General features: G+C 35.1%; 1 long non-coding RNA gene across 3 annotated transcripts in view; it reads left to right on the forward strand.

Annotated features, from left to right (window-relative positions):
- Nucleotides 1–18,236, forward strand: part of LOC109445174 (uncharacterized) — a 45,266-nt gene extending 27,030 nt beyond the window's left edge. For 2 of the 3 annotated variants that reach the window (XR_012497812.1, XR_012497814.1), the window contains exons 3-4: nt 1,399–1,555; nt 15,768–18,236. This is a non-coding gene — a long non-coding RNA (uncharacterized LOC109445174). Of the gene's footprint in view, nt 1–1,398; nt 1,556–2,355; nt 2,556–15,767 lie in introns of all 3 variants that reach the window. The other variant, XR_012497813.1, reaches the window with a different exon arrangement.
- Nucleotides 18,237–20,300: the final 2,064 nt, after the last annotated feature.

The raw sequence follows: 20,300 nt of genomic DNA on the forward strand, positions 1-20,300 counted from the left end.
GATGGTTACAATGAAAGTTAGAGATGAGAGGTCAAACCCTTGTTTGATATATGAGAAAAGAGAACCAGAAAGTTTAAATGATTTACTCAGTCACACAATAACATCAAGCCTAGAATTTGTGGGAGGAGGGCTCTTTTTATTAGAGTAGTTGCTTGAACCAATTAAATATTACTGTTAATTCATCCATTCATTAATTTTAATTATCAAATAATCAGGTCAAGCATGTCCAACAAATATTTACTTTTCTCTACTCATAATCTAAGCCCCCTTTCTATTTGGTAGGCATTTGTTGTGAAAATCTGGTGAGGCAAAGCCCCACTTCCTTCCAGGGAACCAGAAGGAGCATTTGTCCTCTCTGCTTACCCAGAGAATTAAAATGCAGGCTTGTTACTTTGATTTAGCCAACAGGAAGCTCTATGCAGGAATATTGGATCTGTAGGAAGCAACAGAATCAGGGGTTGTTGGGGGTTGTACTGGAGGCAATGGAGCAATTAAGTCAAATCACAGTGGTGCTAGGTCTTCACACTCGCAACAGCAAGGATCCAGGGGTGGCACTGCTAGTGACAATGTGCTCTCCAGGCTAATCCTGAGATATGAGCTTAGCTACATTGTGTTTCCCAGACTCTCATTCAGACTATTTTCTGAGGTTGGTTCTTTAGCCATCTTATGGACTATCTGAGCCAACCCATATTCTTCCAGTGTAGAACTAGAGTCCGTTTGTGTTGTGCAACCAAGACCCTGACATTCTTACCAGCCGTGAGTTGCAGCACAGAGTCTCAGTGAAATTGGCAGAATTCAGGGCTTTTATCTAGACTAGTTGAGGATGAAGGAATTGAAAATCATACTTAGTCATTTCAGGGATGGAATTTAGATCTGCCTGATTCTAATATGCAAAAGTGAAACAGCTACTTCAATTATTTCCTGTGGTCACTGGAAGGAAAGCCTACTATCCTGTGGCCATCGTGCTGTGTGGTCATGCTCCAGTCAACACTCCCACTCAGTGAGTCAGCCCAGTCTATGTTCCAGATATGTCAGTAAATGAGTCTTCAGATTGTTCCAGGGCATATGCATTGAATCATCTCCAAGCTTCAAGACTTCTTAGCTGATACCACGGATCAGAGAAAAGCCCCACTGTGTCCCACCTGAATTTTGCACCTACATAGTCCATGATCATAATAAAATGATTGTTTTAAGCAGCTAATTGTGGGTTGATTTTTTTTTTTTAACACAGCAAAGATAACCAGAACAGGAACCTACATCAATTCAGTAGCTAATGGACTGGTCATATGGCCAGGCAGTTGGAAAGAGTGGGATTAGGGGACTGTGGAGGATGGTTGGAGAAAGGTTATGTTGAAGAGATATGTGTATATTTCTCAGGAAGTTCTATGTTTACCATAGGCCTCTATGGATAAGGTGACCCACTCAGTCGATATATTCAACCTCCTCTCTCAGCAATGCCAGTGGATTCAAGAACCAAATGCTCGTCATGGAGGGAATGAAGATTAGCTATGGTTTCAACAACATGGAGTTCTCCTCAAAGGCCATCTGGCTACAGGTCTGATGCATGTTCCATTTTCTATTATAAGTAATTGATCATGAGCTCCTTGAAAAGCATTCCGGCTAGGGGAACCAAATAACTATTTAGTGTCAAGCTGTCTCTGCATGATACCTGTCATTCTGGGGAGATGGGGAATGGGCAGCATCAGTTGTTCTTTATTGCAGTAAATATTTATTCTGATTTTGTTTTGCTTTCTGTAGCCATTTTTCTTTGTGATTACACTATCTTAGATTAATTGGTTGCCTTATGCAAGACCACGGTATCCCACGCAAAATAGCTTCAGTTTCTAAAGAAACAAGCAAGGCAATGGGCTATGTTCAAGGGATTCACTGGTATGATTGCACACTCCATTATTTAAAAGGAACTAGTTATTGAAGAGTCAGATGAGCTGAACTAAAGGTCAACAACCCGGGAATTGAGATACTGTCTTTCAGGATATGATTTATTCTCAGAATAAATGATTACCATATGGAAGTTATTTTCCCCCGTGACCAAAATATGACAAGTCTGGAATCCCAGGGTTCAAAACTGGGATGGGCTTCCCAGAATTATACTTACTGACTCACTTGGCAATTGTTTGCTTTCTATTATTATTATTGTTATTGTTATTATTATTTTGTCTTTCCAACTTTGAATTTTGATAGAATAGACCACTAGAATCAAAATTTCAGCTAAGTTTGCACCTAATAAATGTGGGTTCTTTGTGCCCTATGTAAGCAGGTAAAAACAAAAAGGAAAAGAGAAAAGACTGTTACTATTGCTACTATATTACTATAAATATGTTTGTTCCCCTTCAGGTAAAGTAGATTTACTACCACACTTGTGGATAGGGAGAAAATGTCAGTATACAAGTACTGCAACGTGATTTAAGCAAGTCCATCAGGGGCTCAGACCTCTCACCATATTGTGCAACGAATCATAACCCTCTGACATTCAAGCTAGAGACAAAGGAAAGTGTGATGGAGGAGGGGACTCACAAAACCCAGTAAGGCCTCAGGTGAAGAGCAAGCTCAGTAGTACCCTATTCCCTTTTTGCTATATCATGTTGCTTTGTTGTTGTTGCTATTTGTTTGTTTGCAAACTAGAACTCTGACTGATACAGTTTCTTAATTTGTTGGCTCATTTGTCAGGAAAATGATACAAAAAGCAATAGTCCAATTTAAGTTTATAACTATTAGAATGTAAGTTTGCATCTATTTTAATTAAATTACATTACTTAAAGCAATTATAGCTCTAGAAGCTATTATATTTCAACTAAATGGTCATATAAAAGTTTTCAAAATAGAATTTGTTTTAAACATTTCATCAGGTATTGATTTAAGCCTTAGAGAGATTCTCATATCTGGATTTTATAGTTGTAAAGACTACATGGAAAGTTACTGATTTTTAGAGAGTATTTTTATGATTAAAAATATTTACTTCTCAAATTCACATAAAATCTTTCCTATATTGTTGCTTCAAAGACTATAAAATACTTAGGAATAAATTTAACCAAAGAAGTAAAAGACCTGTACTCAGAAAATTATAAGACACTGAAGAGAGAAATTAAAGAAGGCACAAATAGATGGAAACACATACCATGCTCATGGATAGGAAGAATTAATATAGTTAAAATGTCCATACTGCCTAAGGCAATATACAGATTCAATGCAATTCCTAGCAAACTACCAAGGATAGTTTTCACAGAAATAGAACATATAATCCTAAAATTTATATGGAACCATAAAAGACCTCAGAGAGACTCAGCAATCTTGAGAAATAAGAACAAAGTGGGAGGTACCACGATATCTGACATCAAATTATACTACAAGTCTACAGTAATCAAAACAGCATGGTACTGGCATAAAAACAGACACATTGATCAATGGAACAGAATAGAGAGCCCAGAAATAAATCCATGCCTATATGATCATTTAATCTATGACAGTGGAAGCAAGAATTTACAATGGAGTAAAGACAATCTATTCAATAAATGGTGCTGGGAAACCTGGACAGACACATGCAAAAAAATGAAGCTGGACCACCACCTTACACCATATACAAGAATAAATTAAAAGTGGATTAAAGACTTAAATGTAAGATCTGAAACCATAAAACTCCTGGAAGAAAATATAGGAAGAAAGTTTGCGGATGTTACCCTTAGTAGTGTTTTTACTGATATATCCCCTCTGGTAAGGGAAGAAAGAGAAAAAATAAACATATGGGATAACATCAAACTAAAAAGTTTTTTCACAGCAAAGGAAACCACCAATAAAAACAAAAAAGCATCCTACTGAATGGGAGAAGATATTTGTCAATGATATATCTGATAAGGGGTTAATATCCAAAATTCACAAAAAAGTCATTCAACTCAACACAAAAAAAACATACAACCCAATTAAAAAATGGACAGAGGACATGAAGAAACTTTTTATAAAGAAGACATAGATATTGCAAATAGATAGATGAAAAAATGCTCAACCTCACTAATCATTAGAGAAATACAAATAAAAACCACAATGGGATACCACCTCACCCCAGTCAGAATGCCTATCATCAATAAATCAACAAACAGCAAGTGCTGGCAAGGATGTGGAGAAAAGGAATCCCTTGTGCACTGCTAGTGAGATTGCAGATTGGTGCAGCCACTATGGAAATCAGAATGGAGATATCTCAAAAAACTGGAAATGGAATTACCTTATGACCCAGCAATTCTACTCCCAGGTATCTATGCAGAGAAATCCAAAACACTAATTTGAAAAAATTTATGCACCCCTATGTTTATCGCAGCACTATTCACAATAGCCAAGACATGGAAACAACCAAAATGCCCATCGGTAGATGACTGGATCAAGAAACTGTGGTACATTTATACAGTGGGGTATTACTCAGCCAAAAATAAGAATGAAACCTTACCATTTACAACAATATGGATGGACCTAGAGAACATTATGCTAAGAGAAATAAGTCAGAAAGAGAAATACCACATGATCTCATTTATATGGAATCTAAAGAATAGAATAAATGAACAAACTAATCGGAAACAGTCTCATAGATATAAAGGAAAAACTGAGGGTTGCTAGATGGGAGGGGTGTGGGGATGAGGGAGAAGGTGAGAGGACAAGAAAACACAATCGGTAACCACAAGATTGCCACGGGGATGCAAAACACATTTTGGGGAATATAGCCAATAACGTTGTAAAGATTTTGTAGGATATCCGGTGGTCTCCCTAATAAGACAAGTGTCTTATTAAGGAGACCACTTCAGGGATGGTGTAGATTCCTGATCACTGCACTGTACACCTGAAGCTGAAGCTGAACAATAATGAATGTCAACTATAATTATATATATATATATATATATATATATATATATATATATATATATATATAATCACAAGAAGTGGAGTACAGCATAAGGAATAGAGACAGTGGAAATATAACAGCTGTAACAGCTGTGTGTGATGTCAGAGGGGTAGTAGATTGGGGGAGGGAGGTTATCACTTTATAAGGGGTATAAATGTCTAACTATTACATTTTTGTACACCTGAAACTAATTTAAAAAAGAAAAGTATTTCCTGTGCTAACATCAACATAAAATTTCAACTAGTGTCCACCATGAAATTGAACTCTTTTCTTAAATATTCTAGATAATGGTTGAATTGAATCTTAAAATAGAGAACTACTACTTTAGTATATTAAATTAGGTAGCTTATTTTTGTGGAAAAGAGTGTCAAATTTTGATTCTAAGCATTTTTCATTGTTGGAGAGACTGTAGCTCACCATGATATATAACATATTAAAACAACATATAAATATTTTGAGTTTTAAAAAATGCAAACCAGGTATGAGATGGAAATAAATATGTTATAAATGTTAGAATTATTTTCTACTGGATAAAAAAATAAATTCCAGAAGTATACAAGCTTTATATCATACAAAGAAAATAATATAATCATTTGAGGTCATTGGAGTCTTTCAAAATAAATTGGTAGTTATGTAAGAATATTATTTCAGTGTTTATAAAGCAATTTATCACAGAAAAAATGTTCAATTAAGATCCCCAAATGATTTACCACAGACATTTAAGGCATATCCAAATATTTCCACATAAATTAAACATGATGTAATTGAGTGTTACATTAAGCAATGTGTCACTGTTGATACATGTGGAAATCACAGAATCTTCACTGATTACAAATTTTTCACTGTATTAATGTAGGTATCAGGTATTTTCATGAGGATCATTCTATAAATCAACTTTAAGGTACCATTTTAAGGATTGAAGTGGAATTTTCAAACGTCCTAGTCTACTTATACAAACTCATATACTATTTAGAATTTAATTTATAAATAAATACCGTTAGGATTACTTCAAGGAAAATGATATATTTAAATAAGTCAGTTTCCCATTGTATCTCTTTGTGTTCATCAATATATGAGTTATTATCTGTTAAAAAGTGATGGTTTTTTATGGTTATTTATTTTCTATTTTAGCATAAACCCATTTAATGCATTGATTATTTAAGAATTCTGCTTTTTTATTTCCAAATAATCCCCCAAATTATTTAGCCCTTATTTATTTATTTTTATATCTAGATGTGCACCAACAACAATTTAGGGCAGTTTTTTCTTAAAGAAAAAATAAGAATGGAAAAGTTAAATGGAGCCAGGAGTGAGGTTAACATCTCAAAAACATACACTTGCTAGTGATGAGCTGCAAATGTGGCTCCAAGCTCTCTAGCAGCCAGATATTCCTTAAATAGCTTGGGGCTATCTTCACACAGAAGCCAAAAACCAGTATGAATGACCTTGAGGCTATTCAGCCTTTCTTAGTACAGTATAAGAAGATTGCAAGTAGACCGCACTTTACACAATAGATTTGTTACTGAGAAATTGCACAGAAATGAAAATTGCACACATGGAATCATGTTATAAATGTACTAGTGGAGAGATCATAAATGGTTCCTTTTAAAGAAAATCTATAAATGATAGGTGGTATAACATGGAACTAATACACTTACTCCTGTTATATATTTAGAATTTTTAATATGGATTTTCTGAAGAGTTGGTGTATAATATTATGGGACTATCCTTTCATCTCAGTGTCATGGTAGAAATATTCAATGTATGCTTGAATTTTTCAGGGAATGGTTTTAGTCTACATGTAAAAACCTCTAACTCCTGTTGTTTTGTATTATGTTTATCATATTTCATTGCCTTTGTTCAATTTTTCTGAGGGCATAGGAAAACCTACACAATTAGATTTCTGTATGCAATACACATAATTTTGGAAATATAAATACACATATTTATAGCCATATTCAAAGATAACCCAAACATTCACAAGCTAATTAATGTCTACTATGCTAAAGTAAATATTAAGCCATGTATCACTTAATCTAAAAAACACTTTTGCTTTTACTAAAATGTGTAATCTTTTATGATTCTTGAAATAAACTCAATCAGATTTATTAGAGATTTGACACTCAAGAAGGGACTTATAAAGTATCAGTTTCCCATTTCCCAGGTGACGAGTACAAGAAGTGGAGAGGGTAAAGTTTTGCTTCCTCCTGTATCTTGGGGACCCCACGTTGAGCCTAACACAGTAGATTTTCAGTGATCATAGTTAAATGAAGATTAAGTATTTGCATATTATTCCATGATGACACAGCTCAAATTTTCACCTGTGATAGTTAAATTAGGCCTCAGAAGTGCACTTACATGTCACCTATATAAACAGAGAAATCAGCCCATGGTGTTACATTTCCATTTGGAGAAGCATAATTTTCTGTACCTAATATCTGGTATTTTCAAATGCTAAAAGCTCTAACTCAAACAACAGAGTCAAATTAGAGACCTTGCCTATAAGCAAGACTTCATGATGAAAGGAAAAGCCCAATTTATATTTATTAAGTTGAAAAGTGCTTTAGGGAAATGATCCACTTGGAAAGAAATATTTCAATTTAAATAACTCAGACAATAAAGCACTAGCAACACAAAATGAGGGAATAATCACTACAGACAGTAGATACCTAACTAGTTTACTCCAACACATGAAAAAAGTAGAAATACTAATCAGCTATAAGACAAACTATGAAAACCAAGTGACGAAAACTATTTTAATGACATGAAAAAGAACAGTTAATTTCCCCACAAGGCATCTAATTATACTGAATACATGTAAAGATTTAAAATATTTCCTCTGTTTGCAACAGAGAATTTGAATCAAAGACAGGAATAATTAGAAGATAATCTTAGTGACACAAAGCCATTATCATTTAGTTCTTCTGAGAAATTATTTAACCAAATACAGTGCTATTTAAGAGCTAGAGTTGAGTTAAACTTTCCTTATGTCCACTACTGAAAATGAAAATACAGCCAGTCAGCCAGGGTGAGAGTAAAAATACATTAGAGAATCAAGTATGAATAACAAATAGAACTGAAAGGTAAAATACTCATATCAAGATAGAAGGTAAAGTAAAAAGTGAATATACACTAAGAAGGGAGCCTTAAAGCCGTGTTGATGATAAGGCAAAGCATTTTGTTAAGAGGAAGCAAGAAAGCAACAATATCTCTGCTGCTGTCAGAGTTTTCAAAAAAAGAAAAACAATGGGAGACGAGGGGAGGGGAGGGGAGGGGAGGGGAGGGGAGACGAGGGGAGGGGAGGGGAGGGGAGAAGGTATGAAAGAAAGAAAAGAACGGCTACAATCTGATTTTTGAAGTGAAATCTGAAAATTGAAGCAAAATTCCAAAAATTCTTTCAATCTCTTTTCTCACTGGAGTGGCTATTTCACATGTAATCCCTAAACACACCAGCTCTCTCTGAAGGCAAATGGCAAGTAGTTTGGTTTTTCATGTGTTTGGTTGGTTGGTTGGTTTCAATCACTGGGGGGTGGGAAGAGAAAAATTTACCTGCTCTTCTAATGGTGGAGAAATCTCTTCATCCATTAATTTTATTTGTTAATTCTTCTGCATATCTCAAACAACATTTAAAGAAATTTAAGAAGAAAAATTACATAGATCTTATTCCTATTTTAAACACAATGCTTCCATTATTCAATGTTACCTTCCAGTTTATTCACATCATACAGTATAATTAAGTATACAGATCATTTAGTGCTCTGCTCTTTAACTTTTTGTTTTTCTGTGTTATTATATATTTCATGTTTATAATTGTTAGAGGGAACAGAATATTCCATTAATGTTTACTTATCTGTCTATTGTTGAACAGTTTGCTCCTTAGGTTTTATTTATGATTACCACTATAGTTCAATTCTGTCTACATTTACATTTCGTTTGTTTTTTCTTTTAATTATTGCCTTAGGATAAATTCCCAGGAACTATGCCAAATGGTATGAACAGTTATAGTACACTTTGTAAATGTTGCCAAGTTGTTTTCTAAAAGAAATATACCAATTTACACTTTCATCAGCAATATCTGAACATACCAGTTTTACACAAAAGTTGAGAGCAATTTCACCTTATTATAATCCACACCCATGCTTTGGGATGCTTTTTCTTTTCTTTCTTCCTTACTCTCCAAAAAGGATAAGGAGATAAACTTGGCGAGCATGGAACTTTTAACTTAGTTTGGAATGACTGAGGAATCTTTTTGTTTTCATTCAATAGCCATTGTTATATGCACTCAATAAAATAGTATGCAGTAATAAATAAGTATAAACACAAATGCTACATAGTGACATCAAAAACACATTCTGGAATTCAATTCAAAGGAAAAGGAAGACTGAAAGGGTTTGGCTTGTCCACTTATGTTTCCAAACCCACACCATCTGAGAGACAACTGTGTATACTCAGCCTTATTTCATGCCAAAGAATTTCTTGCAACACAGTCTGTTTCCAAGGGTAATACAAATCTATTTTTCCAAGAACACTGCTTACTGTCTAACCATTTCTAGCCACCTACAAAGTTCAGAAGAAATGGATCGAATGTGAGGCCCTGTAACTGCTGGATGGGCATAATGGGCCTATTGGGAACATTGCAAAATATTCTGTGTAAAAGAATAGGACATCCCTCTAATTCTTTTCTTGGTATTTATCTATCTGGTCATTTTCTAATTAATTGCAAATCATGTGCTTTGTAGAATGTTTGACTTAAACTGTGATATTTACAAAAATACCTGTTCAATAGTAAACGCTTCTATACCTGTCCACAAAAATGGACTCTGGAATTAGATTGATTGCATCCAAATGCCAGCTTTGCCACTTATCTGTGAGACTTTGATTGTTACTTAACCTGACTTTGACTCAGTTTACTCATCTGTAAAATGGGGCTATTAATAATACCACCCGTCTCAGGACTATTGTGAAGATTAAATGCGTTATAATATCATAATATCTGAAACCACATAGTAAAGCATGCAATAAATTATCTATTATGTTGTTCTGTGAGAAATCTTTCTGTACTGCACAGACTGCAAAAGCCCAGGTTGCAATATCTTGCTAGCGACCTTCATTTCTTCTCCTTGAATTGCCATTTTTTCATTTAAAATATAATGTATAACAAAGCTAATAATAACAGTTGCTGACAAAATTGAATGTGTATTATGTACCACATATAATATTGAGTGCTTTGTAGGCATTATTGCACTAATCATCACAGTAACTAGGAAGTTGATACCAGTTTTCAGATGCAGTGACAGATGCTTAGAAAACTAAATAACCTGCTGAAAACCAACTCGTAAATGGCAGAATTTGAACTTGAAAGCAATCTTGCTTGTCAGAATGTGTGCAGAAAAAGATAAGAGAGAAATGTACCCAAATATTATCAGTGGTTGGCTCTGGGTCATAAAATTAGGAGTAATGCTTTAAAATGTCTCTAGATTTATCTGTTTTTTGTAATACGAACATATTTTTTGACAGAAAGTTACCTAAATCTATTCCTAATTGTGGACATATAACATTTCTGCTTCACAATGAATAATATTCTTATTGCTCACTCATGTGAACTAAAAGTCTATCTTTGAATCTGCCTTTTTATCCTTTGCACAAAGCAGTTCTATTACAGCTTTCTAAAAATGAATATAGTGTTTCAGAATCTGAATTCCATCTACTTGTTGTTAGCACAACTGTAACATGTACAGATATTTTAAAACTCAAGCAAAAACCCAGCATCAGGTTTAACTTGGCATCAGAAGGTCTCCTTGTCCGTACCCTTTAGTCCCTAAGGGACACACCCCCACGAGTTTGCAGGGTGCTCAGCAATAAAGAAAAGAGGCCTAACAGAAGCAGAAACGCGGCCTGGAGACACTCTCAGAGGAGGCAAATTTGTCTCTCACTCAATCACTTCTCTGGACTTGTAAGGAAGGGAGAAGAGGAAAGAAAGGCAATGTGTGACACATCACATTCATGGTCAGGTAACATTTATTCTAGTGCCTGCTAGGCCCTAGATGCTTTTACCACTAGTATACCATTTTATTTTCCAAAACCAGAGTGAAATAAGTGTTACTAGTTCAACCTTACAGGTGAGAACAATAGAACTGAGAGATCAAGCAGCTCACTACAGACCATGCACATGATAAGTAGTATACAAGGGATTTGAACTCGGGTCTCCAAAGATCATACTCTTTTCTCTTATCTGACTCTGCCAACACAGTCATTATCTTTAACTCCTAAAAGTAAAAGAGAGGTAGTAACTTATTATTAGGAGTAGTATATGTAAGAAAGCATCCATAAATTTGAATACGGTAACAAACAAATTAGAAAATACAGCAGTAGGGGCCTATTTGCACACCGGTTCTATACTTTCTTTGCTTTTTTATGTAAGAACCTATTCTTTGATTACGTTTCAACTCAAGATAGTGTTTGCTACATCCATGGTCCTTCTTGCTATGAAGTGCAAAGCAAAATTTCATTTAGTGACTCATGATAAATAGACCTTATTTATACAAACAAATACTTGGATCCATAATATTATTGCAACCGTCCACAAACTTTCTAATTATTCTCTCCTCTGAGGTCTCTGGAAAGGTGATGATAATCAATTCTGTGACCCATCTCTAAGGCTCTCGTCATCTTTGACGTTTCTGTCAATTTATTATTCTATATATCTGTCAACATGGAGATTAAACAGAGAAGAGTGTGGACTTATATTGCTTTCAGAACTTTATGAAGATCAGGACATTTAGACAATGGAATATGTTACCGAAGCACGTTATAAAGATTTTTATTTTTTTTTTCTAAGAGGCTGAGCTGTCATTTGCCTGGAATGGTTCCGGACAGTTCTGCCTGGAGGCAGGACTATGGACTCATTAACCTCCTAGCCCTGCGATTCTGTCAATCTCAATTCTCTCCATGGTTTCAATCAGATACAGCTGCCTCTGGTTTCATTCTGGTTGGTTTAGTGAGGCTATGGGCTCTTGCAGTTTTTCTATTGCTGGGGGGTGGGGGGAAGAGAAGCATCTTCAATACATGTCTGTAGCTAAGGCAGTGTGCGTGGTGGATCTTTCCTTACTGAAAGGCTCAGCAAAATATACATTGATAGATGAGCACCCTGGTATATAGCAAAGTGCCATGTGCCAAATATAGATGATTCTTATTATTTCTCTTTGCATATAGATGAATACACAGCTGTGGCACTCTCAGGAGGCCTAGGAGTCGACTTGGTCCAAAGGAATGACTGTGCTATTTTTGCACTTTCCCTCACATTATTTCTCAAGGCTTGAGGGAATTTAAATGTGACTTACTTGGCAATGACAAGTTTCTGTCCCCTCGGTGCCTCCTGAATGAGATCATTTACACAAGTCACTTCACCATAGCTCATTCTATTTCTTCATAGAGAAACAGTATCTCTTATAGGGAATCTAGATTTCCAGAAAGGATGTTTTTCTTTTTCCCCCTTTAAAAATGGCTACTTTAAAACATGTTACTATTAAATTCACAGTTCTGGTGTGATGGATGATTCATTAAAATATATGTTTTCTGGAGAGACAAGGGTCATTTAACAGAAACTTTCTATTACTAGTGAATAAATTGAGCTCTGAGAAATTAAGTGCCTTGTATAAGAGCTGGCAAATTGGGGCATCACCAGCACTAGAACTGAGGTCCCTGCAAATCATACTGCCTTACATAAGACTCTATGCCCTCCTGAATGAAACCGATTCCAGCAAGAGCAATAAAATCTCTCCTCAGTTAAATGTTACTGTAATTTTATCATGAAATTAGAATTTGGGGACACACAAAATGTTTTTACTAGTATAATGTCTAGTATTCCTTATGATTCTTAGAGACTTTTACAATTTATGAAATAGTGAAGTTTGTTACCTTGTGGGAATCTATTAAAAGGAAGACAGGTAATAATCAAGCCAAGCTTAAAATACACCATGAATACAAATTCAGAGAAAGTAGCCATTCAGTTATTCTCCTTGGGAAATTGGTGAGAAGCCATCATACTTTGCAGAGTGGGCACTTAATGAACGTTTTTAAAACTGCTAAATGAATTCATCTATAGGACTTTCTAAATTTGTAAGCCACATTTACAAGTACTATGAAAGAGTTCTATGCTTTCTAATGTACTCATGTACATTTATGGTAGAATATGTTTAAATGGAATTCAAGACAACTTTGAGCAAATTTAATGTAAATGACCAAAATTTCCTTGATGTCTCTTTAGAAAGTGAGAAAATTCTGCAATCGTCATGTCAAGATTGAAACTGGGCCATTGTCATTATTATGTTACCAATAATATTATACTATTGACTGCCACTATTATCTTACAATATCTATAGGGAGGTAGATTGATATTTCTAATGAGAGAGTTGAAGAAAAATTTAAATGCTCTATTTCTCACTTAGCCAAGCTAAAAAAAAAATAATTTATTGAATTGCTCATTCATTCTTTCAACAAATATTTATATTGCATGCCTAATATGACAGGCAATATGGAAAATGAAGACTCTGAAGTCAGAGTATCCGGCTTTATGTTCTGATTTTCTATTTATAATTTACTAGATATTTCTATTTACTAGAGATGTGTCTTGGGAAATTTGTTTCTCAGTTTCCTCATTTGTAGGACAGGTAATAATAATAATGCCTATTGTTATAGATCAAGTGATAAATACCAGTGAAGCATTTAGAAGAGCATATGGTAAGGGCAAAATAAATATTAGCTGCTGTTACTATTATGTGTTATGGACTACAGATGGAGGCTAAACAAGATAGCTACAGTTCTGTCCTCATGGAGAATAAAGGTTATTAGGAGGAAAATAGTCATTAAATAAACAACTGGATAAATAGCTGTGAAATTACAATGATATTAAATGCTTAGGGAAGTATATGTGAATAATACAACATGGATGTAACATCTCTTTGAATGTTCATGGTCATTTTCCTCTGCTCTTGCAACCAAGTGAAACCACTCTTTACTTTGCTATTCCACACACACCCTGCTGACTGAGTCTCAGAAGCTTTGCTAAATCGTACCTTTTCAAGTGAGTAGCAAGTGGAAGTTCACATTGTGTTAGGGAGACATTGTTGGAACAATTTATGTTTCCATTTTTCTTCTCATTTCTTTATGACCACTTGAAGTTTCAAGAAAACAATCCTAATTTCATTTTGCTACATTCCTTGAGGCAAAAATCTCTGTGATGCTCCAGAGACCTTTGTTCTGATAAAGACAAGTACACTGGGAAGAAATGAAAAGACCAACTGGCAGTGTTTGTTGAAGAGGAACTCAGTTGTTCCTCACATTATGCAACAGATGGCATCGACAGCCTGATGGCTAAGAAGGAGGAAACATACACCCCATTTACCCAGCCACTGTTATCTTATCCCCCAACATCACGTCATAAATACATATTCATTTCTTTTTGTCTTCTGATCCTACTTCTCAGCCTTCTAGAAGTGAGCAGATTTGGATAATCTTCAAAAATATTAACTAGATATCCATAAACACGCTTGGCCTTTTGGCCCCCACTCGGATATCAAAGATGTTTGAGGCAGATTTTAAAGTCATTAATATGAATGTCAGCTTGTTCCACAGCTCATCTAGACAAGGATTTAAAAAAAAAAAACTGTCAGAGAATCTTCAAAAAGTCAAGTTTACTTCTCTGATTTTTTTTTCTTACAAAATAGAACAATAGGATTTTCACACCAGGATTCCTGAAATCAAGACTAGACAGAGTGAACTAAAAGTCCCCGGGTTACTAAAAATGATTTACTTTATCTTTGGCACTTGCATTAAATGTCTTATTTTATTTTTAGACAAGGTTTTTGAGGTCTCTTCTAAAATCCAGGGGTAATCAAAAGATTGTATTGCTTTTCTTCTTCTTGCAATAACATAGATAGTCTTTATGACAGGTGAATCCTAGGAAACTTGGAAACTTGGGACTCACTTTAAGTTGGAATACACAGACAACATAAGTCTGAGCTGCCTGCGGTGAGGAAGGTGCAGTGCAGGATTGCCATGATAGTTATATGGTGAAGTGTTAAAGCATTTCCGCTGTGTGGTACTGGAGTGTGCTAAAAATAGGCAACCCTGAACTATACTGCAGTTGAAGGACAAGATAAAAATAGGAAATAAACTTGAAAAAAATAATTGTATAAATAGAGTACTGGGACTAACAACTCAACCCACAGGATTAAATGCACTAATAAAATTTGTTATTTTTATTAAATGCAGGAAATAGGGTACCATTTAACTACCTCATAGAAATGTTGGTTATAGAAGTATATATTCTAAATTTAAAAATGATTGACATGCAAACCATGACAATTTACACTGCAATTTGGAATTGGGCTTCTTTAACCTTTTTAGCTGAGATGTCCCTTTATATCTTGTAATGGTACTCTTTCCACTGTAAAAACAAACAAAAATACAAAAAGAACAACACCAAGCTTGGATAATTTCTGTCAGCTACATATATATAACTGATCTAGCAGATGTAGCTAAAAACCTAACCATCATTTGGAATGTCACAGCTTTGCTCTTGTATTTAATTCCCAGTAAACAGTAAGGACTTGGAAGAGCACGAGAAATGGAGACATTTAGTATCATTTAGCATAAATTTAGCCACTGTAGAGATAGCATCAAATGGTTTAAATTTCATATCTCTTTAAAGACTATTTAAAAGGATAGTTTCAAAAATCTTGTTATGGAAAATCTGTCTCAGATTATTAACTTTTGGCTTCATATTTCAGTTCTCTCATTTTTGCCTTTTGTATTTCTACCGAGAATACTATTAATTCTCATCCCTGCTTCCCTTTCTTTCCAGTTCTCTTCCAATGCTACTGCCTTCACTCCAGGACCAGAACTTGGAATTGAGAAAGGATTTTCAGCCTTTGTCCACTTCTGGCAGATTGATTTAAATTTACAATTATGTATGTCACTTTTTTGCTCAAAAAGTTCAGATTACTTGGAGTTTAAATTCTTAGCCTGGAATTCCAGACCTTCTAAACCTACTTTTTATTTTTAACAGTAATCAATTATACATTTGTTTTTATGTAATCAATTTATGAATAGATTTGAACCCCTGAATCCACCATCTAATTCATAACAGATAATAATAAAATATTACCAAGAATTACCCCAGGTGCTCCTTGCCTGCTTTAATCCTATGCTTCTTCCTTACTCTCAGAGGTAACCACTGCCTAAATCTGGTGTTTTATTATGCTTCATTTTTAAAAAGTTTTAGCACCTATATGTATATATAAATAATAGATCTCTAATTTTATAAAAAGTTTATTATGCTATATTTTGCCTTCTGTGGCTTGCATCAATTTTTCCCCCTTAACATTTGGTTACTAAGATTCATCTATATTGCTGCATGTAGTTATAATTAGTTTTCATTTTTGTGTAATATTATGTTGGATGAATATATCGCAATTGGCTTTTGGGTTGTTTCTTCTTTGTTTTTTTCCTTCTGTTACTGAAGTATGCAAAGTATATTGCAAACATTCTTGAACATGTCTCCTGGAAAGCATTCCTGCTTTGGTTTCTCTTGGGTATGTGCCTAAGAGTGAAATTGTTGAGTTTTGGGTTGTACCAATAAGGGTCCTGGCAGGCACAAGATCAAATTGTGTAACTGAGGAAAGTTTAATAAAGGAACAATTATGGGATAATGAAGCATGCTAAGACTAGAAAGGGCAAGGAGCCATAACCATCCCTATCCCTGAAGAGAAGGGTGCGATTACTGAAACCTGAAGAAGGCAGCTGAAAAGTTGTAGGAGAGGATTAGCCAATAGAGCTCTAGCTTTCACTAGAACTCAAACAATCAACAGCCTGACAGAGAGCTAGCTGATCTCACAAAAAACCCTGACCTCAATTTCCACCATTCTCTCCAGTGTTTTGCCAAGGTCTCTCATTGGCTGAGCCCAAAGAGAAGCCAGTATACAAGGGAGACCATTGATGAAGTCTATAAAGCTAAGCTTCCAAGAACACGGAGCAGGGTGGAAAAGGTTGGAGACGTAAAAAGATATATGCAAATATTAATGAGTATATAAATCCATCCTATTTTCCAAAATGTTTGTACCAATTTACACTCCCACCAGTAGTGCATATTCTTTGATCCATATTCTTTCCAAAACTTAATTTTTGTCAGTAGGTTCAAAGAGTATCTCCTTGTGGTCTTGATTTGCATTCCCTTGATTACTGATGAAGCTGAGCTATTTTTCATGTTTATTAGCCAAAAACAATAACTTGTCTATAAAATTCTCATTCACGTGTTGTGGAACTTAACAAGTTTATTCTAAAATTTATGTAAAAGGCTATAGAGCCCAGAATAGCCAAGGCATTTCTGAAGGAGAACAGAAAAGGAATTACTTGGCTTCAATGTATAAAGGCTTATTATAAAGTCATAGTAATGAAGACAGTATGATATTGGTGCAGGACTACACATCTTAACTGATGGGACAGAAAAAAAGAAAAAGGGAAAAAAAAAAACCCAAACAGACATTAATTTAAGGAACCTCAAAAATGGTGGAGCTGTGTCACGTCACTGGGAAAAGGCATGGCTTACATTGTAAACTTCTTGAGAGCAGGGGCCATACTCGTCTACAGTATCTAGAACAGTTTTGTGAGATAATTAATACTTACTGGGGATGTGTCACAACACTTAGTAGAAATTAACATCCATCCTTCATGTTTCACAATGGCAGAATAAATGTTGTCAGAGAAATATTGGTCACTTCATTTTTTGTTCTTCCCAGGTTTGGGCAATTGAGATCAGGATACAAAGACTAGAGATGGGCTCTATAAGAGCTACTCATTGCAAACAAACAAACAACAAAACAAAACAACACACACACACACAAAAAAAAAAAACTTTTTGAAGATTGATTGTTGAAGTACAAATTTAAGACTGGAAAATGGCAGCTGAGTATAGTGGAAAAAATGAGAGTCATGGAATTTAATATTTGTCTTCAATCTCAGCACCACCCTAGGTGAGTTTCTTAGCTGGTCTGAGCCTCATGTGTAAAATGGGATAATAAAACCTACCTCAAATGTTACCTAGCAGAGTAAATGGTGCATCAGTTGTATTTAACAAACTTTATTTTCCTTACTTCTCTCATCCCTCTTACAAATAATGCTGTGTTCAATCAGATCTTGGAGTATATTATTTTTAGTTAAGACTGAACAATAAAACTCTTCTATAAACTTTTCCAACACAAGTTGTTTTTGCAAATTAATACTTGTATCACCTCATCTACCCTGAACTGCCTAAAATACTTAATTGGTGGAAGGGAAAAACATGACCACAAATTAAGTCTCTCCCTCTTCACATGTATACCGTACAGCTGGTTGCTATAACAGGAGTGTCTCAGTAATTTATTCCCCACTTTATTACGGATAATTTTAAAAATGCAGAAAAGTTAAAAACCATGTATAATTATAACCCACATACTTCTCATTAAATTTAACAATAGTTATAATAATTAACATAATAATTATGCTGAGGTTAATAAGGCCATGAGTAGAATTCCTTAAGTATATTATTTCCCAGTAACTTGTATGTATCTAAAACCTACCAGCAGAAGTCACCCAAAGGGTTTTTTCACTCTAAACTCTTCAATGATCCTTTCCCCATTGATTACATGAGTTTCTTTGATGATGAACTATCAAAGAGACCAAAGATCGAACTCTCTTTCAATAATTCCACTTCTTGGTTTCTTAGCTGAGCCTGAGTTGCCCTCTTTTTTCCACACATGGTGGAACCTTCTTCTTGCTTCCATTTACTCCTTCCAGATTTTCAATGAAGTAGTACAGTTGTCACATTGAGCAAAGAAAAAATATAGGACATCCAATTAAAAATGATTAATATTTTTAGTGTATGTCCCAATAGTGCATGGGACACACTTACACTAAAAAGTAATTTGTTGTTTACCTGAAATCCACATTTAAGTGGGTATCCTCTCTTTTATCTGGTGACTCTATAAAATAGACAAATCCAAAGAGCTTCTGAAGGGGATGTGGAGCTTTTTAATATCTGAGCTCTCTTGCTCCCAGGTCTGAAGATAATATAAGAAAGAAGGAGAGAGAAAGGGAAAAATATTATTTCTGCACCATAAATAATGAAGGAATTATTAAGTTAGAATTGTTTTGAGCTGGGTTGGGAGCTAAACAGACTGTCTGAGGTGTATTTGTGTTGAATTTAACAAATAGTCTGTGGGACTCTAGGGAACATAGGGTATGCGAATCTGAATAGATTGGATTAATTTGTGATTAGGGTGGCGTCACCTGTGAATAAGTTTAAGAGGGTGTATCACATCTATTGACACACTAACGTTGTATAAAAACCAACCATGAAATCTGGCATAGCTGGGGTTAAGCATTTATTACTCACTCACACTTATTGCTCACACATCAGATTCAGCTAGGGGGTGGCTATGTGGGCCTGCTGATCTTGGCTGACTTTGCTCAAGTTTGAGGGTCTGACTGTTGAATGCTCTAGGCTGGCCTTAGTTGGGAGCTCTGCTCCATGCTTCTCTCATCCTCTTCTAAGGACCATTCATTCAGCTAGCCAGGAAGTGTCTTCTTTCTCACATCAACATTTCGGGCACAGGGAGAACAAGCAAACATATGCAAACCTTTGAGGCCTAGTCTAAGAATTGGCATGGTGTCATTTTCACCTCATTCTATTAGTCACAATAGCTGCTTCTATGTGTGGGGAAATGGGTTCCGTCTCTTTAGTGAAAGAGTATAAAGTCATTTGTCAAAAGGTGTGAATGCAGGTGAGGTAAAGAATCAGGACCATTGCTATAATATAGCAATAGGGGTGGGTAGAAATAAAAGAATAAATTGGGAAGTAAAAAAATTGCTTGTTTTGAAAACTATAAATTTGTCTGGAATTGTAGTTTGCTTTCTTCTCTTAGATGAGTAATTTGCAAGAGTTTCGAATGATTTTCTCCAGTTTGTGAAGCCAAAATGCCAACAGTTCTACACAAATTACCAAAATGTTTCACAATTCCTCTTGAAATACATACCTGTCTGAAAAGTTCTTTTGAGGGAGCACATGGTGGCATTTTTTCTTGCCATAAACAAAATATATCTATCCATATGAAGAGTCTGAGGTGTTAAGGAGGAAAATTTGCAGGAAAGTGGTAACATTTAAAAGAAAAGGAAGACCAACTGAAGATCCAGAACAAATAGGTTACAATTATGCTGTCCCTTGAAATCTAGCACCATTTTCTTCATCATTTGCAAAGTTTGGCCACTGGAAAGAGCATACTGGAAATCACATTGAGCTTCTGCCATTTATCTGGTTTTGTGACCTTTGAAAAGTAGCAATCTCTTTGTGTACTTTTTTGTT

This window comes from Rhinolophus sinicus, linkage group LG01, assembly GCF_036562045.2.
Source record: "Rhinolophus sinicus isolate RSC01 linkage group LG01, ASM3656204v1, whole genome shotgun sequence".
NCBI classification, from domain to species: Eukaryota; Metazoa; Chordata; class Mammalia; order Chiroptera; family Rhinolophidae; genus Rhinolophus; species Rhinolophus sinicus.